The sequence below is a fragment of the Pezoporus wallicus genome, unplaced genomic scaffold (genome assembly GCF_028554395.1).
Source record: "Pezoporus wallicus isolate ANWC-B61680 ecotype Strahan unplaced genomic scaffold, APGP_CSIRO_Pwel_v1 contig_8166, whole genome shotgun sequence".
Lineage (NCBI taxonomy): Eukaryota > Metazoa > Chordata > Aves > Psittaciformes > Psittacidae > Pezoporus > Pezoporus wallicus.
In genome coordinates this window covers 2,543,607-2,550,081 of record NW_026638114.1, presented here as the reverse complement: position 1 = coordinate 2,550,081, position 6,475 = coordinate 2,543,607, and the positions used below count along the sequence as shown (strand labels likewise).

Genomic DNA, 6,475 nt, shown 5'->3' with positions numbered 1-6,475 from the left:
TAAAGTTTACGAATTTATGGTATGACCTTGAAAAATATTTGAGGCACTCAGAACTCTGTGGTGAGTTCAGCTTTTATTTGAGACAGACGCGTTCAGTGTTATCACGTACTTACGTGAAGTTTTATGGGCACCATATCACCTGTGTAATAAAAAAATTATTGGGATACTGGAATCTGTTTCTTTCTTCTGATACTTCCAGAATAAAGTATTATGAAAACCAAAAAACTGATATCAGACAAGATGGAAAATACACTCATGTTGGTATTTAAACACAAAGCAGCTCCAAGCCTATTTTTTCATTTCTATCTTGAGTTAGTAAAACCATTACTGGTGTTTTCTAGGCAGGTATCTGCCTAAATCAATGAACTAGAATACAGATTTGCGTGAAGTGCTGCAGAAAAAGTGCCCCAGGGAACCCTCCTGAATACGTACACGACGACCTTGTTGGTATGCATTCTGTTGAAGTGTTATGTTCTGCTAGGACAAACATGATAAACGTTTATGGCATGATGAAAGTGATGCTTGGGGAGGATGAGGCCAACTTACAGAGTCGGTTTGTTAACATTTTGTTTGGCTGTAGCATACGAACCTTGTTTTTGTTACTGAAGCTTATGTAGGAATAGGTGTGGGAGATCTGGGTCAGTACTGAATTGGTGTTTTTATGCAGAATGGAGCTGATACAAACTTGTAATTTTCAGTCTGTAGGAAGTTCTGAATGCTGTGGTTTGTTTTCAGCTCAGGATAGGAAGCAATGCACTTTCAAAAGCAAGTCCTGAATGCAGCTTTGTTTAAATTGGCACACTGCTGGCAAAAATTGCCTATAATAGCACAACATAATTTTTCCAATGGCTGCTTTGCTATGTAAGACTTTATTATGGTGCATTCTGGACACGTTCAGGTATGTCCTCTGTCCTTTGGGAAACAAAGTAATACCATTGTCACAAAATACACAGAGTATTATGAATACTGTTAATTTTACTTCTAAGGTTTGGTAACATGGTTACAAATAGCCCTTTTACCTTGGACTCGCTTTCCACATTTTGGAGTGTAGACTCCATTTAATGGTCAAATGGATTTATTTTCATTACCATTTTTTTTTCAGTGTTTGCAGGAAGAATATGGAGGAGTGTAACACCTGCATCATGATACCACTCTGGTAGGTCTGCTCTAAAGGGGAAAGAAAACAGATCTTGTCCCAGAACTCATCATCTGTTTGGGAAGTTGTGCTGGGGCACAGTCAGTCAGTCACACTGTTCCTGTTACAGCTTCACTGGATTTATAGTTTATGAGTTTGGGCCCAGCTTTGTGCCTGCAAAACCTGCTGAGAACTGCTGCCCAGTCGTATTTCTCTGATCCATTGTCCTGTGCAGTTCTTCAGTGAAGTGGATGTCCTGAAGCCCTTGTGGTTTGAATAACTGTGGAGGAGCAAGCAGAAATAAGTACTAATGATTTGCATTTCACTCAGCTCTGAGCAAACACAGACTGGATACTCTAAAGGCCTCTAGAGAAGTGTTAACATAGCTGTTAATGACTGACAGAAAGCTTTGTTAATTGTTTTCCAGTTAACTGATTCAGGAGATTCTGAAAGAAGGTAAGGAATCACAGTCTGTGTTTGCACACACAAATAGATATGACAGGAGCAGATGACTTAAGAGGATGAAGGACGGATGTGCAACAGGAGGATACCACGTGTGTTCTCCAACTCTTTAGAGGTTGAATATATTTTCAGCCAAATAAACAGAGTCTGAAACTTATTTATACTAATCAGTGCATTGATTCTTGTGATCAGATTCCAGCTAATGCCAGTCCATGTCACTACACTGAAATCGATAACATCTGCCTTGGGGCAGATCTTCAGATCAACTCAACCAGACCAATTGCACCAGCTTTCCTAGAACTAGCAGTTGCATCAGCTGCAGAGTGGCCCATTCATGTGGCTCTATGAACCAGCTGTTGTCTGTGTGCTTCCTTTTCACAATGACAACAAACTGGTTTAGTGCTTTGAAAAGAACCACATCAGTCTGCGAGACTGCATCTTAGGAACCACAAGCAGTGAGTTGGCCAGCAGATCAGATACAATTATGTATGTAATATTGGGTTGGCTGTGCTATATATTAAATAAATATATAGCATGGACTTCAATAGGTTTTATTTTGTTGGGCTTTTTTCTTTTTGAGGCTTGTATGGTTTGAATAACAGCTTTGACAGAAGAAATTTGATTATAAACCAGAGAGAGGTAGTTATAGGCCAAAAATAGGTGGTAAAAGACACCTCTTTGCTTAGATTATGGGTTCTACTGGTAAAAAAAGATTCTTGATTTTGTAGTCTTTAACTTCTGTTTATCTGGATCAGACTTCTTGTGCTTTTGTTTTTAAAGAAAACAATTCTTGACTGCTTCCTATATGATGGGATAATGTGAGTTATTACAATGGTGAGAAATAGAAATGAAGAAAAATGAAGATGGATGTGCTGACTTGTATGATTTTTTTTGTTGCTAAGGCAATGATTTACATTATTTTCTATGACATTTTTATCAGTAAACATTATTTAAAATTCTTTAACAGCTCATTCTGTGACACTATACAGTAACTACTGTATTTCCTCTGGCAGTCACTGTTAATTCAGCTGTGCATTAATCCACCTGTACTCAATACGTTTGAATGAGAGCACAGTACGACATGCATGGTGATTTTCCCCAACATGTTGGCACATTCATTCACTGATGTGTGTCTCAGCCTCTCACAGGGTTCTGTAAGAATAAATGGCTATGGAATGTTGATGGACATTCACCAGTTGTCATGATGATCATAGAAATATAAAATTACCTGCCTTGTGAACTTAAGGAAGAACTGGTGCTCAGCACTGTTTATCGTACATACACGTTAGAACGGAAGGGTCAGAGTATCTCTACCATCTGCTTGTGCTAGAATTCAAGCTTTGAGAATAAGATTAGTGAGAAGTTTCTCAATGACTGTTTTTAATGGTAGGATGGGTTTTCAATCTTTTTTTTTTTTTTTTGTGACTACTGGTTATCTTCTAATTCTCGTTGATAAATTTTAGGAGACTGAAAATAGCATTTGTTCAACTGGTGTGCAGGAAGTGTGATTTGGCATATCCAAGCGGCTTTTAGATGGTAGGTGCTTATAGATAGTAACACAAGAGTTACATTAACTTAATTTTACTTTATTTAAGCAACAGTGTAAGATGTAAATACTTTGTCAACTGGCTTCCGAGGAAGAGGAGATGTACGGCCCGTAATATGTTTCATTCATAAACCCATAGAAACATGGCTTTTCATCGCAGACTTTGTTTTCCTACTACTGCATATCTTAATCTTTTATCTTTTAATGTCTTTTGTGTATTCTGCCTGTATTTATAGAAGAGGTCATTCACTTTAGTCCGTGACTGCCAACTCTTCCCTTTAAGAATAGATTATTGACCATTTTCTAGTGCCTTCAGTATTATAAAATGTTTCTTTAAGTTTGCTCTTGTGGAATAAAAGAATTAAAAAATCATTTCAGTAGGGCTGGCTAAAGTCTGTAAGTCACATATTATTTTAGCTTTTTATCTTATTGAATTCAGGAGGTGAAAGTGACAGTAATGAAAAGTCAGAAAGGGGAGAAGTGGATCAATATATTGCTAAATTCTTATTGAAATTCTCATGCTTAGACTGTTCTGGGTGGTTTTATTTCTGCTTAACATTTGCTGAGTAAAAGTCATTGCCCCAGAGACGCAAGATTTATTGACACACAGAGATGAAAATGATTAGCTAAAAGGTTTCTGCACGAAGAGAATCAGAATCAGCTGAAACACTACAGTGTGGCTCATGTGCAGGAGTCTGAGCTATTTGAAATAAGTCATTAATGGTCAAAATTATAAGCTGAGCTTGTCAGTATTATACCAATTGTTCATTCTTTGCTTTCTTTGCAGGAGACCTAACATTCTGAAAAAAGCTTTATTTATGTATCTTTGTATTTCTGTATTCTATATACGAACGCTTGGCTTGTTAGAGTTCCTAAGGGCGTTGTATTTTCAACAACTAATTTAGTACATGTTTGTTTATTTGCAGATTGCAGCTTTCCAAGGACTGACTTTATGGAACGTTACTTCAGTGCTGACAGTGTTAAACCTCTGTGGCTCTATATTCTGATTCATTAGGAATCATCCTCATTCATTTTCCATTTTAGTTCATAATCCACAGACTAGGAGTATCGGTAAAGCCTGTTTAGCTTTTCAAACATCTGGGAGGTGTTAGCATGATTTGGCTTATGGTGCTTCTGAGTCTGCAGGAAGTACTAGGCAGAACTCTGGCTTTTTGGCCTACTGAAGAGCAGGTTGTGTCTTCAGACTTGACTTTCTCTTGATTTTGGACAGGCAGAGTGTAGCAATGCCTGCAAAGTTTAATTGACAGACAGCTCAAGTGGAAATACCTGTGGTTCAGTGCTCTCAGAAGTCAAATATAGGGAAAAAATTGTTTTCTAACTGGGCGGCATTCAAAAGAACTTTCTGATCTCACTAATGCTGCTTACAGTTCACGTCACTACACTTTTAGTGGTAAACTCCAGGAGGCAACACCTCTGATTCCTTCATCCAGTGGCTGAATGGACAATCATCCTTACACATGGTCCTGAAGAAAACCTGTGGTAGTCTGTAAGAACACACTGTTCCCACCCCTAAGTGGCACAAAGGCTGCAAAGGGGCTTCTCATTGCAGAGGCTGGGATAAGAACAAGGTACTCAAAGCTGTGTTAGGGTGCTGGTGGTCCTCAGAATCTGAACTGGGCTTCAGGAAGGAGATGTTTTGCTGTTCAGCTTCTTGTGATCAAAGGATGGGGCTTTATGTGTCTCACTGTTTCTCCTTATTGAATCTGGAATGTTCTAAGCAAAACTTGCTAAATAAAGAAGATTGAATACAACTCACAATTCAGAGAAAATGAGATAAGAGATTACTGAACACCAGACAAACATGGAAGTATTGAATAATTATGTAAATTGTTGCAGGAAATGTATGAAATGTAATTGCAGGTTTCATGCACGTTTTAAAGCTCTGAGCAGGTTTTGTTTTCAAATAGAAATGATTAAAGATAATTTTTCAATACTTTCACATGATTAATGTAACAGGCTGATTTTTCTTTGAGTACATCATAAATACCATCCACATTGGTGTGCTAATATATGGAGAGTTTTATTGCTGCAGCGCTTTATGAAATTATTCTTTGGGAAATTATAGATAGTCAATGAATAATTCAAGGGAAAGAATAACCCAAAATCTAATAAATTCTGTGTATGATTGAACTTTGACATTATTCCAGTAACGTGTATATACAAACCTTGCTGTTATTCTGGAAACATAATTCAAGTAGAGCTTGATTTTTATGAGAAGAGATGGTTTCACACTTGTCTGAGAAGAAAAGTGACAATTATTAACTAATAGATAACCTGAATACCCATCATCCTTTCTTCTGTTTCCAGAGAAGTAAGGAGCAAAAGATCTAAATGATAAATTGTTGAGGAAATATTGTATTTTTGCCAGGGATTCAAATTATTACAACAATTTCTGGGAGTTTGAAAACACTCCTGTAAATCAGAAAATGAAAACCCTTAAGGAAAGCCATGTCTTACAGGATTGTAACAACATTGCTGTGCTAGGCACAAAGAAATCACAGAAACAGACATGGCAGCAAGTGAGGAATGGCCCAGCTGGAATGGGAAAAAGGAGTAGTGTGAATCCTAAAAGCAGCCATATGCTTTCCTCTCTTTGCTACCGTGGAGAAAGTAAAGGCGTGAGGCAGAGGTGGTTACCTCTGGCAATGGGAAGAATGGTGTGGATTAGACTGAGCTGGGAAAAACTGGGGCAAGTAATGAGAGAGACTGGGGAGGCATCCTGCTTGTGTTTCTTTTGTGTACAGCTGCAACACTTAGTTTCCTGTTTATACTGAATTACTGGACTAGGTAAAATAGTTCATAAACTCTAATGCATGGTGTAGACTGGTGTGAGAGTCCCTGTCACTAACATCTTGTACAACTCCTTACAGGAGGGGTAAGTAACTAGAAGGGGCACAGAAGTGTACAGCCAAAATCTTAGGGGTAGCTTTCACATCTTTTTGCAATCTTACAGTCATAAAGGAAAAGGGAGCAGGGCAAGAGAGGGGCATTTCCTCCTCCTGAGGGTTAAAGCCTCGTTAGCACCTGACTCCTACTCTGAGCTGCCCTCAGGAGTTTGAGCTTCCTGCCGCCTACCTGCACAGGTGCCCTCCTAGTTTTGTATGGAGGTGATACGAGTGCCTGTAGTATCTTCGTGTTATGCAAGCTTTGACTTTGAAGACAGATATAGGGAAAAAGCTTCGTCACTTCAATGGTCCTTGAGCCTGGGAAAAGGGCAGTCAAAATCAAGCCCACCTTGTATTCCAAACAGCTACACCAGCTTCAGGCTCTCCATGTTTATATAAAGTCCTGGGGCTCCCCTCCCAACAATT

The 6,475-nt window shown here is 38.6% G+C and overlaps 1 long non-coding RNA gene across 1 annotated transcript; it reads left to right on the top strand.

The window, feature by feature from the left end:
* Positions 1 to 579: 579 nt before the first annotated feature.
* On the top strand, positions 580 to 5,294 carry LOC130599219 (uncharacterized). Its single transcript, XR_008972194.1, has 4 exons — positions 580 to 898; positions 1,103 to 1,156; positions 3,061 to 3,133; positions 4,070 to 5,294. It is a non-coding gene; the product is annotated as an uncharacterized LOC130599219 (long non-coding RNA).
* Positions 5,295 to 6,475: the final 1,181 nt, after the last annotated feature.